Source organism: Podarcis liolepis, assembly GCF_965112155.1.
Source record: "Podarcis liolepis genome assembly, chromosome: 5".
Taxonomy (NCBI): domain Eukaryota; kingdom Metazoa; phylum Chordata; class Lepidosauria; order Squamata; family Lacertidae; genus Podarcis; species Podarcis liolepis.
In genome coordinates, this window is record NC_139556.1 from 38,399,389 (window position 1) to 38,414,909 (window position 15,521).

At 45.6% G+C, this 15,521-nt stretch overlaps 2 protein-coding genes across 2 annotated transcripts in view; both read left to right on the forward strand.

Moving 5' to 3' along the window:
• The first annotated feature begins 617 nt into the window (after nucleotides 1-617).
• Nucleotides 618-15,521, forward strand: part of LOC310706835 (lipase member M-like) — a 31,905-nt gene continuing 17,001 nt past the window's right edge. Inside the window, exon 1 of the mRNA XM_083503175.1 lies at nucleotides 618-750. The gene's annotated coding sequence lies outside the window, so the exon portion shown is untranslated. The remainder of the gene's footprint in view (nucleotides 751-15,521) is intronic.
• Nucleotides 725-15,521, forward strand: part of LOC310706823 (lipase member M-like) — a 79,880-nt gene continuing 65,083 nt past the window's right edge. The window contains exon 1 of the mRNA XM_083503150.1: nucleotides 725-743. The gene's annotated coding sequence lies outside the window, so the exon portion shown is untranslated. The remainder of the gene's footprint in view (nucleotides 744-15,521) is intronic.

Here is a 15,521-nt window from a genome sequence, read left to right on the forward strand (position 1 = left end):
AGCAGAGGCAGATTTAGGGAAGCATGACCAATTCCCCCCAAACTGGGTGCTGAACCAAGAGGGGTGCCGCAGGGTGCCACAACTATGATGTAGCACACACAGAGAACAGAAGGTGAGGGGGTACCAAATTTTGGTCTCACACAGGGTGCCAGTGAAATTTAAAAGACCAAAGTTTGCCCCTGGCTGAAGCATATGTATCCGACATGTGGTACGTGTAGTAATGACATGTGTACATGTGGTAATGACAAAGGAACTGTGGCATAAAACTTAAGGGTTGCTAAAAGGCTAATGGCAGAGGCATGACAAGAAATTGTTTATTAAGCAGATCACTTTAATGGCATGTGTTGTCTCTTCAGAATTCATTTCCAAAACATCGGCTCTACACTTTATGCACATTTGTGCAGAATATTAGTAATTCGGGGGAGCATAGATTTGCATCATGCCGTTTTCAAGGCACAAAATCCCATTGCTCGCTATCCTCCATGTAATGGAGTGACCCCAGATTCCAAAGCTGCCTTGTGGATGCCATGACTGTGAGTTGCCAAGTGCATTACTACACATCACCTGTCATGTGCATTTATTTCCTTAACCTCTGATGCAAGTATTAGTTGGGTGTTCCCAGCAAAATATAGAAGGCTCTGCCATTCGAGTCTTATCGCTAAGAAGGCGCTGACAATATTATATGCTGTGGAACTCATTCAAAAATCCTGCTCCTGTTGAACACAGCAAGAGGACTCTGGTTGGTAATATGTTCCTTGACTCTATTTTTGCATTTTTGTTTGGCTCCATTTCAAGGGTTTCTGTAAGGAATTGCAAGGTATGGTGTAGTTAATATTTTTTGAAAGAAAGTTTAAGCAGGTATGGGGAACTCATGGCCACCCAAGGCCAATGGTCAGCAAGGATGGGAACTGTCTAGAGAGGCAGAAGTTAAGCATCCCAACTTAAAACAAAGGCAGCTCCAAAGATTACAAACAAGTGCACATAGAGAATGTGAGCTGTGCTGACTCTGTTCTCACTTCTTGTATCTTGCAGAGAATCCCATATGTTTTCATGTTTTGTAAGCAGCTATGGAAACTAGAAATGAAAACAAAAACTGGATGCAGTAGGGCTGGCAGTTGTTAACTCTATTGTATAATTTGCAACACAATTCTTACTATGCATACACAAACAAGAGCTAACTGGTTTAATATGCAATGTTTAGGAAAATGAATATTAATTTGTTTATATGAATTTGTAGCCTGTCACTGTGTGGCTTCACGTGGCAAAATGTTGCTCTGCTGTTTCCCTTCCACCAGAGAATTTTCACCTTGTGCCACGGTCTTTATAAATATGACCCAATTATTCAGAACCAGCCACACAAAATTAGTACTTATGCATGTATGAATGATGCACTGCCAGTTTTCTCCAGTGTCTAGGAGTCCCTTTTGCCACCTTTGACTAGTATGCCAGCTGTGGCTGCTCTTCGAGAGAGATAGGTTGGCAACAGTGAGCCACAGATTGATAACTTCCAGTTTTAATTTCTTCAGCGTGCTTTACCTGAGGCTGCCCTTCACTTTCGAGCAGAAGCTGCAAGACAGTATAAGTGCATGGTTGCTCTTTGAGGCAGCCTATTGGCAACAAGTGATTCCTTTGCTGAAAGCATTTCATTGGCTGCCACTTTACTGCTAGGCTAGATTCACGATTATACACTATTATAAAGTCCTAAATAGTTCTGGACTAGGGTATCTGAGAAACAGCCTCTCCTCCTGCAGCCTCCCCCAGTCTGTTAAATTTGTTCATGGTACCATCTACCTGTCAAGCTGCTACCAGCAACTCCCATGGCCGGTTGCCCAGGAACATACAAAAACAAGGAATGTTCTTACCATCCGTTTTTATTCAGTATTTACAGAGCGAGGCTCTAAAACCCATCTTCTTGGATAATAGCACTGTCCCGAGTGAATCTCCACCCCACCATCTCGCCCACTTCCTCATTCATCAAGCTCAACATCTCTCCTACGGGTGCTAAGAAGTCCCCTCTGTCTTGGAGCTCTTTGCTCTCCTATTTTCAAGGCTCACCGGGTTCTGGGAGATGGTGGGTCTGGAATGCTTTCTAGTGATCATGTGTCATCCACTGCTCTGGCTTAGACTCTTCCTCTTCCATTATTTCCCAACTTTTCCCCTCATCTGCTTCTGAGCTGTGACATCCCTCAAACCCATGTTGTAAATCTAAACTGTGTTCCTCTGGAAGGGTCAGGCTGGGGAGGTGGTCTCCACTATTCCTCCTCTGCCCAGTGACATAAGAAGGGGGTGCGGTGGGTGTGGTCTGCCCCAGGTGTCATCACTGAGGGAGGTGACAAAATGGCAAAAATATGTGTTTTTGAAAAAATGACTCCCGCACCCACAGCACCCTGTTGCTATTTCCAGACTAGTTACGTTGCAGAGAGGTTGCTGGGGGGGACCAAAAAATATCTGGTCTCGAGATTCTTTGAATGAAATTTAGCTTGCATATAGCAGAACAATACAAAGTTTTGTTAGGCAATGGCTTATCTTCAGCTGTAAAGGTGAAACCACACACCATAGGCGTTTCCTTCCCATTCGCATTTTCTAAACATAACATTTCAACAAGATCATCAATTTTTGCAGTTTGATGAACCAGAAAAGATCCATTTTTGCCTTTCTCAATTTGCATGGATAAATTAGCTATGCCTAATTCCACCACATCAAATTTGTTCTGCAACTGTGATACTACCTGTTCATATTCCTGTTTAGTTTTTGTATAAATTAACACATCATCTACATACGCACATATTTTTGTTACAGAGTTTGCCCTTTCCCTTATAAACACACAATTGTCTGCCTTTCCTTGAGAAAAACCAATATCCAGCAATTGTTTTGCTAAAGTTTGGTGCCAATTCCTTCCACTTTGGTGCAGACCATAAAGGGATTTATTTAATTTGCATACCAAACCTTCAGCGGTGTCTATACCTTCAGGAACATGCATAAAAATGTGTTCTTTTAAATCTGCAAACAAATATGCAGTTTTTATAACTAAATGATGAATAGAATGTCCACGTTGTGATGCATCTTTTAACAAAAGCTTAACTGTTTCATATTTTACACTTGGTGAATAACACAAATCATAATCTTTGCCTGGAATTTGTTGAAAACCCCTAGCAACTAATCTAGCCTTGTACCTTACAATTTCATTTTTGTCATTCATTTTAACTCTATAAACCCATTTTGAATGAACAAGTCTCATATCTGGGGTTTGTAGTACAAGAGACCAAGTGTTATGCTCTTTTAAAGAAGCTATCTCAGAGTTCATAGCTTTATATCAATTTACAGCTTGGTGCTTACGTAAATTCCGAACATCATTGTAGCTTTTTGGCTCAAAAATCACTTTACAGTGGTGCCTCACAAGACGAAATTAATTCGTTCCGCAAGTTTTTTCTTCTTGCGAGTTTTTTGTCTTGCGATGCACGGTTTCCCATAGGAATGCATTGAAAATCAATTAATGCGTTCCTATGGAAACCGCCTTCAGACCAGGTCCGGGGACAGTCTGTCCCCTGACCTCTTCTGAAGGCTGGGGGGGGGACAAGGGCTTTTCTTCCCACCCCCAGCATTTTAAAAAACCCCGGGACAGCGGAGGACTTCTCCACTGTCCGGGGCGATGTAAAAGCCCCTGGGAAGGCAGGCAGGGGGGGCAAAGACTTTTGCCCCCCGCCCGCCTTCAGAAGAGTTCCTGGACCTCTTCTGAAGGTGGGCGGGGGGCGAAAGTCTTTGCCCCCCCCCGCCTGCCTTCAAAAGCCGTCCGGGACAGCGGAGAAACGCGCTGCCTTTCTCCGCTCTCCCGGGAAGGCAGGCAGGGGGGAGCAAAGACTTTTGCCCCCCGTCCACCTTCAGAAGAGGTCCAGGACCTCTTCTGAAGGCGGGCGGGGGGCGAAAGTCTTTGCTCCCCCCTGCCTGCCTTCAAAAGCCGTCCGTGATAGCGGGAAGTGCTTCCCTGCTATCCCGGACTGCTTTTAAAATGCTGGCGGTGGTGAGCAAAGCCTTTCGGCCCCCGCCGGCCTTCCTGGACCTCTTCTGAAGGCCGGAGGGGGGGAAAGGCTTTGCTCCCCACCACCAGCATTTAAAAGAGGTCCCCGGAGATTTCCCTATGGGCTTTCTTCTTGCAAAGCAAGCCCATAGGGAAATTCGTCTTGCGAAGCGCCTCCAAAACAGAAAACCCTTTCGTCTAGCGGGTTTTCCGTCTTGCGAGGCATTCGTCTTGCGGGGTACCACTGTATTGGCATACACAGTATTAAAATGTTCATCTGCAAAACGTTGTGGCTTCTGTCTCTATCAGAACGTCTCAGTCCGGAAGGAGAGTCAGACTCCTCAGACTTAATGGGACTAAGTAAACTACTAGCTTCAGGTTGTAAATCATTATTGTCAGTTTGAAGTCTGTAGACTAAGCTCACAGTCAGAAAACTCAAGAGAACTTAACCTCCCCTCAGGTGCCTGTAACTTTAAATCATCAAACAAATTACCAGATTCAACAGGCTTTTCATCTTCTTCCATTAATTCAGAATTATTTTTCTTCTTCTTCTTCTTCCTCAGTATTATCTATACTGTTAGTATCTTGGAAAACAGCAACTCCATTACAATTTACTGTTTGCATCATGTTTCTGGGAATATGAAATTTGCCAGTTGCTGGTATGTAAATTCTATATGCCCCCTGCTGGTAGCCCATTAATTTTCCCTGAACACTACTCTCACCCAATTTCTGCTTAGTGGGATAATGCATAATTACATCTGAACCCCAAATGTGTAGGTATTTCAGATTAGAGCATTTTTTTAAACATCTCATAGGGGGTGACATCTAAACCAGAATGATAACTACGATTTTTAACATAGCAAAAAGCATTGAGTGCTTCAGCCCAAAAAACTCTGGGCAGATTAGCATCATGCAGATAAGTTTTAACCCCTGCCTGCAAGTCACGCTGCACAACTTCAACAAGCCCATTTTGCCAGGGACTTCCAGGGCAAGATAACTCATGAGTAGTCCCCTGTGCTTCCAGGAAATTCTCAAAAACCTCAGAAACAAATTCCCCACCCTGGTTGGAAAACAGGTTCTTAATAGGTTTGTTAAAGTGTGTTTTTACCCAGCTGCAAAAAACTTTGTACTTCTCAAATGTTTGTTTGTTTGTTTGTTTTATAAAAATTTTATTGGGTTTTATTGGGTTTTCACAATTTATATAAACACACACAATACATAATACAGACATACAAACACAAAGACAAACATATATAATTTCAAATCCTTAATTTCTTAACCACTTTCCCTGACTTCCCCACACCTCCCCTTCTTGCATCCCAATTCCAATAGTTAACTCAGCAAGTTCTTATCTCCAACTTTTGCCTTATTAATATTTTACTTAATTCTTCTTAATTAACCAAATTTAACTTATAAACCTCAATTAAACCACAATACTCATCATTTACGTCCTTTTCTAAGGTCGACCCAAGTTCCCTTCCACAAATTTCCCAATTTTTATATTAATTACAAAACATAATAACAGAAAACAACATATAATTATACACCCTTTGGATTCCAAAACTCTCGCCCCCCCCTTTCCCGGTTTCGATCCCCAAAGAATATCCATCAGTCTATCAGTTCTCAGCCTGGATCCCTCACGTCCGAGGCCCTCAAATCTCTCTCAGTCCCTCTCTGCCGGTTTTGTTGGTAGTCCTTTATGTTGGACATCGAGTCTCGGAGGAGCTCTGTCCCAATAGGGTCTATGTTTCTTCCAACCAGACCTCCATATTCAAAAGTGGAGCCCAAATCATGTTTCTTATTCCTTTTAAGTCCAGGTCCAAGTCCAAGTGTCCCAAATGTCCCAAAAGCTCCAACTTTCATCTTAATCAAATTTGTAATCCATAGGTCTTCCGATCTCCCCATGGGGAGATCTCTCCAATCTTCATTCTCAAATTCAAACCAAATTCTCATCATCCAGGTCTTGTTTTCCTTGTAATCCATTTTTACAGGCCTCTGGTTGTCCTTTTTCACCTGCGGCATTTCAGCTCCTCCTTCCCACTCCTCTGAATCAGCACATATCTCTTCTTGTTCAGCTGCAAAATTTTCTTGAGTCAAGTCCTTGGCACAATCAACAAGTTTATTTGCTTTAGAATTCAAGGTCGTTACATCTGTAGCCAAAGCTTCACTCTGATCTTGTAACTTTCCCAAGAGAAAGAACATTCTATCCAACTCAGCCTGTATTTTTCCATCTGCAGCCATTGTAATGTCTCAGAACCCCCTCTAGAGGGATTCTAGTTACTTAGTATTCTTTCTCCAACAGTCAAGTTACTTTATTTTTGTTTCTTCTTTATTTTCAATGACTTGAGGTCAAATGTATCAAATATAGCCAGCAGAAATAACAAAAGGCAAATTTTTCTAACTTTGACAGCTCGTTTGACAGCTGTCAAACTCTTTATGGCTCCTCAACAGGCTCTCTCGCAGATCGCTCCCGGATCCCGGGGGGTTGCATGTCAGCTCCTAAAAATCAATTCTTTTCCTCCAGCAAAATACTTCTAATGCCAAATCGTGAAATTAATAACTTTTGTCTCGCAAAGAGAGAAGTGGTCTCTCGACCTTAGTTATCCAATTCTTGCTTTAAATTGTCTACAGGACGGGAGGGCGGACTTCCTTTTAACACCTCCCCCGATCGTACCAAATTCAGAAGAGAAGAGATTTTTAAGTCCAATTTCCGTACTACTCATGGGTTGTTACTTTTGCAATCCAAATGTTCAAAGAAAGAAGTCAGCGCTCTCCGGCCATGGCTTGCGGCTTTACTCCGTAGAAGAAGCGGTCTACTCTCAGCACCATGCCACTCTCCGTCCCCCGCTCCGAAGCCTATAAAAAGACTTCTTCGTGGGTCGGGGGGCGCAAATGGTGCCCGCCGAGTCACCAAGTCCACAGGCTTCAGCGCCTGTGGTTTCTGAGGGTCGCCGTGTCGCCGCCGTGGCAGGACCCGTCTTCCACGGAGCCGATTCCCTCCGGAGCTCGGAGGGAATCCGCCATTAACCTTTTTGCGCTAACCCGGAAGTCACTTCTCAAATGTTTGCGACTTTTCAGCTATTTCATAAGTCCAACAATATCTACTATACTGGTCTATGAGAGTAAGCCAGTACTTAGAACCTCCTAATGATGGGAGTGGCCCAACTAAATCACAATGTACACTCTCAAATGGCTCAGTTACTTTCCTATCTGAGCATCTACCCTTGTGTGCAACCTTACTCTTATTCTTGCAACAGGATAGGCATTGCATAAAGAATTTACATGGCTTTAAGTTGAGGCCATTAACAATATTCTTTGTCTTAATTACATCAGGAAAATTCAGATGTCCTAATAGTCTGTGTGCTTCATGGACACACCCGGAATGTGGCCTTACATTCCTCAACCCCTGGCTTGACTGTGCTGCTCTGAAATTTATAGGCGATTGTGAGTAGGTGCAAAAATACAGTCTATATCAGAGTCCCGGGCATACAATAGAATCATAGAATCATAGAGTTGGAATAGACCACAAGGGCCATCGAGTCCAACCCCCTGCCAAGCAGGAAACACCATCAGAGCACTCCCGACATATGGTTGTCAAGCCTTTGCTTAAAGACCTCCAAAGAAGGAGACTCCACCACACTCCTTGGCAGCAAATTCCACTGTCGAACAGCTCTTACTGTCAGGAAGTTCTTCCTATTGTTTAGGTGGAATCTTCTTTCTTGTAGTTTGGATCCATTGCTCCATGTCTGCTTCTCTGGATCAGCAGAAAACAACCTTTCTCCCTCCTCTATATGACATCATTTTATATATTTGAACATGGCTATCATATCACCCCTTAACCTCCTCTTCTCCAGGCTAAACATGCCCAGCTCCCTTAGCCGTTCCTCATAAGGCATCGTTTCCAGGCCTTTGACCATTTTGGTTGCCCTCCTCTGGACACGTTCCAGTTTGTCAGTGTCCTTCTTGAATTGTGGTACCCAGAACTGGACACAGTACTCCAGGTGAGGTCTGACCAGAGCAGAATACAGTGGCACTATTACTTCCCTTGATCTAGATGCTATACTCCTATTGATGCAGCCCAGAATTGCATTGGCTTTTTTAGCTGCCGCGTCACACTGTTGGCTCTTGTCAAGTTTGCGGTCAACCAAGACTCCTAGATCCTTTTCACATGTACTGCTCTCAAGCCAGGTGTCCCCCATCTTGTATTTGTGCCTCTCATTTTTTTTGCCCAAGTGCAATACTTTACATTTTTCCCTGTTAAAGTTCATCTTGTTTGTTTTGGCCCAGTTCTCTAATCTGTCAAGGTTGTTTTGAAATGTGATCCTGTCCTCTGGGGTGTTAGCCACCTCTCCCAGTTTGGTGTCATCTGCAAATTTGATCAGGATGCCCTTGAGTCCATCATCCAAGTCGTTGATAAAGATGTTGAATAAGACCGGGCCCAAGACAGAACCCTGTGGCACCCCACTAGTCACTCTTCTCCAGGATGAAGAGGAACCATTGATGAGCACCCTTTGGGTTTGGTCAGTCAGCCAGTTACAATTCCACTGAGTGGTAGCATAGTCAATACCACATTTTACCAGCTTCTTTACAAGAATATCATGGGGCACCTTGTCAAATGCCTTGCTGAAATCAAGATAGGCTACATCCACTGCATTCCCTTCATCTACCAGGCTTGTAATTCTGTCAAAAAACGAGATCAGGTTAGTCTGACATGACTTATTTTTCAGAAATCCATGCTGACTATTGGTGATCACAGCATTCCTTTCTAGGTGCTCACAGACTGTTTGCTTAATGATCTGCTCCAGAATCTTCCCTGGTATTTGTGTCAGACTGACTGGGCGGTAATTATTTGGGTCCTCTCTTTTCCCCTTTTTGAAAATAGGGACAACATTTGCCCTCCTCCAGTCTGCCGGGACTTCGCCTGTTCTCCAGGAATTCTCAAAGATGACTGCCAGTAGTTCTGAGATCACATCTGCCAGTTCTTTTCATACTCTTGGATGCAGTTCATCTGGCCCTGGAGACTTGAATACATCTAAACTAGCCAAGTATTCTTGTACTATCTCCTTAGTTATTCTGGGCTGTGTTTCCTCTGCTGAATCATTTGCTCCAAATTCTTCAGGTCGGGCATTGTTTTCTTTATCGGAGAAGACTGAGGCAAAGAAGGCATTGAGGAGTTCAGCCCTTTCTGTGTCCCCTGTTTGCATTTCACCATCTTCTCCTCTGAGTGACCCCACTGTTTCTTTGTTCTTCCTTTTGCTACGGACATACCCATAAAAGCCTTTTTTGTTGCTTTTAACCTCTCTAGCAAGCCTGAGTTCATTCTGTGCTTTATAGACAAATAGACCAGTGTTTCCCAACCTTTTTTGGGCAAAGGCACACTTGTTTCATGAAAAAAATCTCGAGGCACACCACCATTACAGCCCCGTGACGTCAGCGCGCAGCGTCACGCCGGGAGGGACATGAATTGCTAGCAAATTACATAATCACCTCCTTGAGGGCTGGCTCATCTTCTCCGAAGGCAGAACCCCATTAATTAACAGCACAGACTCACACCATAGCCAAGACGAGGGGGAAAAACCTCAGTCATGCACAGTCATGCACATGTGGGGGCTAAATGAGGACGAAGACCAGGCAGAGAGCAGGGTTCAAATCACCCCTCCTGGCAAGGACAATCCCTGGGTGCTCCCTTGGGCCACTCGCCTGACCCACCTCGCAGGGCTGTTGTTGCGAGGATAACACGGGGAGAACCACGCGCGCCCCCGGGAGCTCCTTGGAGGAGAAAGCGGGCGATGAATGCAATGCACGAAATATATGAGAGGCGACCAGGTTTTGCAGGTGAGGGGCCCCCGCCAGCCTTCGCTTCCAACACCCGGCGCAACGATGCCAAAGTTTCCCCCCGGGCTCAGCTCGGGGAGCAGCGCTGCTCCCCCCCGGCTCCCCTTCGCCCTCCCGGCTCTCTCTGCCACCCACTGGGGACCCCCCTCACCTGCCAAGTCCGGAGCGCCGGTGGAAGTTGCATGCATGCATGCAGGGCACCGCGTTGCCATTGCATTGCACTGCACTCCATGCAACGCCTGCACGCATGCATTGCCTTGCACGCCCGCCAAGGGGTCTCCCCGCGGTCCGATGCGTCCCCTCCGGCGCGGATGCAGCATTGCAAAAATAAAAAAACCCCGACGCAGCCCTACCTGGGGGGCAGCCTCCGCCTCCGCCGCTCCGCCTCCGCGGGGATCCCCGGGCTCCATCCTGCTGCCCGATCTCCGCGGGGGCGCAGGCAGGCTGTGTGGGGTCTGCGCGGAAGAGCCCCTGCCCACCCGGCCGCCGCCACTGCGCTCATTCCATGGCCGGGAGAAGAGCGCTTCAAACAAAACGCCTGGCCCGCCAGGCCACGCTGGGAAACGTAGTTCGCGCACCCCGCGCGGGCGCGGAGCCCAAGGGCGAGGGGACTATGGATCCCGGCAGCCCCCGCGCCGGGGATGGAGGGGGAGAGGCCGGGTGCAGGGATGGAGGGACGGGTGGGCGAGCGAGTGAGTGAGTGGCAGCCGCCAAGCCTTGGCCGAGAGCCAGGAAGGGCCTCCCCGGAGGAGGAGGAGGGAGGCCCAGAGCGGGAGGAAGGGAACCCCAGGGGTCATCTAGTGACGGCGCCCCAATCGAAAATTTGACTTTAAAAAAAAAATCTTTCAAATTTTTTAATTTTTCCCGCGGCACACCAGGCAACATCTCGCAGCACACTAGTGTGCCACGGAACAGTGGTTGGGAAACACTGAAATAGACATTTGTTCTGAACAAATAGACATTTGTTCCCATCGAAAAACTCATACATTGACTTTAAGAATCGTACAGTTATGCCTTGACGAGCAAAGCACCTTACTGACAAATTATCTACTGATGGGCAGTAAATGCAGTTCGCTATCGTAATGTTTAAAGAGTCAAGTTTAACAGTACCCCCCAAGTGACTGCAAGACTTGTGAATTGGCTAAATGTACATTACCAATTTCCTCTTCAAAAGAAATAAACAAGCTTTGATCATTGCAAATATGCTGAGATGCTCCAGAGTCCACAATAAAAGACTTCCACTTGGCACCTTTAATTCTTTTACGATCTGTTGTCCAAGCCTGAAAGGCTCGCGGCTCGTTTCTGTCTTTATGATACAATGTCGGCTGCTGGGCTGACGACTGTGATTGACGAACAGAAACAGACTTAGGAGTACTTTGCTTCCTTTTGGATCTGCTGTCCTTTGCAAAATGTCCTTGTTTATTGCAGAACCAACAACACTTGGCAACTTTAAATGCAGTTGTATCACCACAAGTTTGCATATGGTGTTGAATGAACTTTATTACAGTCATAGACCAGGATTAAGAAAAGCATATAGATAAAATAGCAGTTGGGATTTTTGATCAATAATTGTTAGGGCAAATGAGGACAAGGAGGCTACAAGCTGACAACATTCCAGGAGATGATTCTTGGGTTTTTAGATTCCAGGCTCTCATAGCTGTTTTCTGCCGCTGATTCCTCAGGTCCTTTGAGTTTGGCTTGAATGAGCCACGATGCTGAGGAATGGGGGAGCCTTTTAAGGGGGAGACTAGTTTGGGGGTATTAATTTGTCCGTCCAGGCAGACACCCTCTGAGACCTTATTTCATTCCTCAGCATGAATAGCTTCTAGGATTCCCAGGCAGTCCATGAAGATTGAGCCAATTCCCGGCACTGGCACTACTAGTTCAACTTTTTGCGATTTGGATTGGGCTATTGGAGGGGGTGCACGAGAGCCTGTTTCTTCTGGACACAGATATTGACATGTTGTCCATTCCTCGTTGGTTAAAGGCTTTGATTTTCAATTGATGTAATTAAATTCCATGGGAGGAGGCGGGGCTAGAGGTGGAAGTGACTTCCTTATGGTCGAAAGTCTTTCAGTTAGTGCATCCTGGGAAAGTAGGATCTGCTCGAGGTAGGTTGTTAGGAGTTGTTCATCCTTTGAGGAGAAATCCTTTTCTAGCTTATTTGATGGGGGCGAGGTTTTGTACAGCCTGCCAGAATGTTTAAGATTGCCAGCCTCTGGGTAGAGCGCTTTACCGTTTCCGGTGCTGTTGGATTCTGCAGTGCTGGTTTTGGTTTTTGGTCTAACTGGCCTATGTACTCCTAGAAGTGGTGAAGGATCTTCGATGTTTTCGAAGAAACGGTGCACAAGCAAGCCAGCCCTCAGGAAATTGTCTTTATTTGTAAGAGTCTGTTTAGTTGAGTGCCCGTCCTTAAAAGTCACTATAGCCCTATTTTGGACCGTATCATGAGGGAGGAATTTTACCTTGATGATATTTTCTGCTGTCACGAGGCCCTTGGTGACTATTCCAATTTTTTCGAGAATATTTACTTTTCTTTGAGCATATGATGGGTGTCCTCTATTTGTGGAAAGTATTGTGAAGGCAAGTTTGTGATTATTTAACGTTAGCTTCCAGCAAGTCTGTGTTGTTTTATCTTGATCCTTTCTTGTTATGTTAGGGTACACAGGATTTCTTTGCGATGTCAAGAGAAGGGTTGGTTGCATGGGAGCCGGAATTTCCTTTGGTTTTCATATTTCCCCACTAGAGGGCGGTGTGTGATCCACTGGGGCGTGGGGCTTTTCCTCAGAGTGCTTTACTGGCATGCATGAGTTTGTGATTTTATTTTGGGTTGTAGGAGCAGAGTTCTTTGTTGTTGTATTCTCCAGCAGCTTAAAGAGCTTCTGGAAATTCATTTTTTTAGTCCGGCAGGTCGGCGTTCCCTTTTGGCCTCTCAATTTGATGTTTTTGGTCTTCTTCATTTTTTGTGCTGAGCATTTTCTCTTTAAGGTCGGTTTCTTGGGAGCAAGGGACCCTCCCTCCTGCACTGAATTGTTTCTGTTTGTTTTTTTTGTAATCGAGTCCCAGTTTGGTTTCACCTCCATTAGTCCTAGTCCCAGATGTCATGTGGGGGAGAGTGACCTCATGATTCTTAATCAATTCAGTTAGGGTGGTAAGCAGGTTCAAGCTTTCCAAAAGGAAATTTTTAATTGGCTCAAGTTCTTTGCTTATCTGTGTGAAATGAGTTTTGAGTAACTCTTCGAACATCCCTGACAGGTAGAAGATAAAGTTGTCCAGGTACTGTAGCCTTAAGCTGTTTGGCCATTTGTCTGTTTGAGTCAGCTCAATCGGGGAAGGGCACCTTAATTTCTCTCCTGATGGGGGGGAGGGGGAGGCTCATTTCCCATGGCTTCTAGGTTTTCCAGGAATAGCTCCTGTTCTATACTTGCTTTGGCTAGCTCAGCTTGTTTTAGTTCTGTTGCCAGGTCCACACCCTCACCCCCAAAGTTAGTTTTTTCCTCCCTTCCAGTCCAGGTGTGGTCAATAGACCACTCATGAGAATGGAGGTTTCCTGGATTGTTTGCTTCAGCAGCCTTAGGATGGAAGTAGGTCGAAATTTTGGCTTGTTTTTTTATTTGGAGGAGTTGTTACAGGTTGTAAAGGTGAAATCCCCAGTTCTTTGCAACATTGTCTTGTAAGTACCATCTTCGTACTCAGAAATAAATGGGGCTGTTTTATCCAACCCACAGCTTTATGGGCTTTTCAAGGGCGGTGGTTCAAAGTTGATTTAAGTAGCTTTAAAAGGGAGGGGAGGTTTAAAAGTCCACCCGACAGCTCCCGGAGTCCTTTACTGATAAAAGTTGGCAGATATTTTCAAAGGTTGAGCCTTTTTATCAGGGTAATTTGATCATTAGAGCTCCTACTCATGCAGCAGAGACTCAGTTGAGACTTGACCCGGCGCCATCTTCCCCAGAAGTCCCTCATATGGTGTTCCTCATTATTTCTGGAAATAGGAGTGCTTATCGTGCAAGCCTCCATTCTGTCCAACTCGCCCATTAATCTTGCCGTTACCCCTTCCACAGTTAATTGTGCTGGTGGAACGGCAGATATCTGGCTAGCTACACCATCAAAGTCCTCATTAAGGGACTCTTTTCTAATATGTACTGCTGCAAGACTGTCCCACATTTCTTTGGCAGTTTTCTTATTCTTTATACAGACTACTTGCTGGTAGCTGACCCCCAAATTAATTATTGCCCTGGCTTTCGCATCTCCTTTCAACCAAGCATTAGTTACAGGGTCAGGAGGATCATCAGTTACATAGGTCCACACTTCCCCAGAGGTCAAACGTGCCTCCACCCGAAACGACCATAAACTGTAGTTCTCATTTGTCAGCTGTGAGAAGGTCAGAGCTTTCTCAGCTTCTGGAACCCGGTCAACCATTCTGGAACTTTTCCAGACCCACAGTACCACACCAACAGGAGAAGGAGTTTTCAAACCTTTCTCAAAGTCCAAAAATGTGCAGTCATCCACTCAGCAGCTGGGCCCATAACCAAAGATGTTGGCTATTTGCAGACTAGTTGTGCTGCAGAGAGCTTGCTGAGGGGACCACACATTACAAGGAACGCAAAATAACTTTAGCTAGGTTTTAGTAACAAAAACAAAAACTCCTTTACACTAAATATATCAATAAGCATGACCAACCCAACCCCCAGGGTACTGAGAGAGCTAGGTGCTGCTCTTTATATACTATACCCAATTGCTTACACAGCTTAATTAACACAACTTAACAGCACCTGCTATACTGCTTCACATCTGTAAAACTAGGTCATGTTATTTGCTCTGGCCCTTAAAGACATATACATCTTGTGGAACAATAATGAACCTTCAAATTTAAAGAGACCATTCAACACACACCCCTTCCTACGCCACTGCAGGAGCACTCTCCCCTCGAGTGATTTCCAGAAATCAGAAGCATTGCTGCCTCCAACTCTGCAGGGAGAGCACAGCCTTTATGGCTAGTAGCCTTTGACAGCTCTCTCCTCCATGAATCTGCCTAATCCAGAGGCATAGCTAGGTGAGGCAGGGGGCACTGGGCACCACACTGCAGGGCCTGAGCCACACGTCTCTCCTGAGGCGGAAGCGGCAGGCTGACTGCCTTCAAGCTCTGCACATCTTTTTCAAGCAGCAGGGGGCTTGAGTCTGCCCACCGCCTCAGCCGCCCTACAGCTGAGGGGGAGGCTGCGGAGAGGCTCCACGCAGTAGTAGTAATAATAATAATAATAATAATAATAATAATAATAATAATAATAATAAATAAATAAATAAATAAATTATTTATACCCCGCCCATGTGGCTGAGTTTCCCCAGCCACTCTGGGCGGCTCCCAATCAAGTGTTAAATACAATAAAGCATTAAATATTAAAAACTTCCCTAAACAGGGCTGCCTTCAGATGTCTTCTAAAGATAAGATAGCTGCTTATTTCCTTCACATCTGATGGAAGGGCGTTCCACAGGGCGGGTGCTGCTACTGAGAAGGCCCTTTGTCTGGTTCCCTGTAACCTCCCTTCTCGCAATGAAGGAACTGCCAGAAGGCCCTTGGCACTGGATCTTGGCTCACCCCGCCCCCATGGCAGCTTGCCCTGCCCCCATGGGTGGCTTGCTCTGCCCCCAACTGCAGGGTGCGCGTGCCACC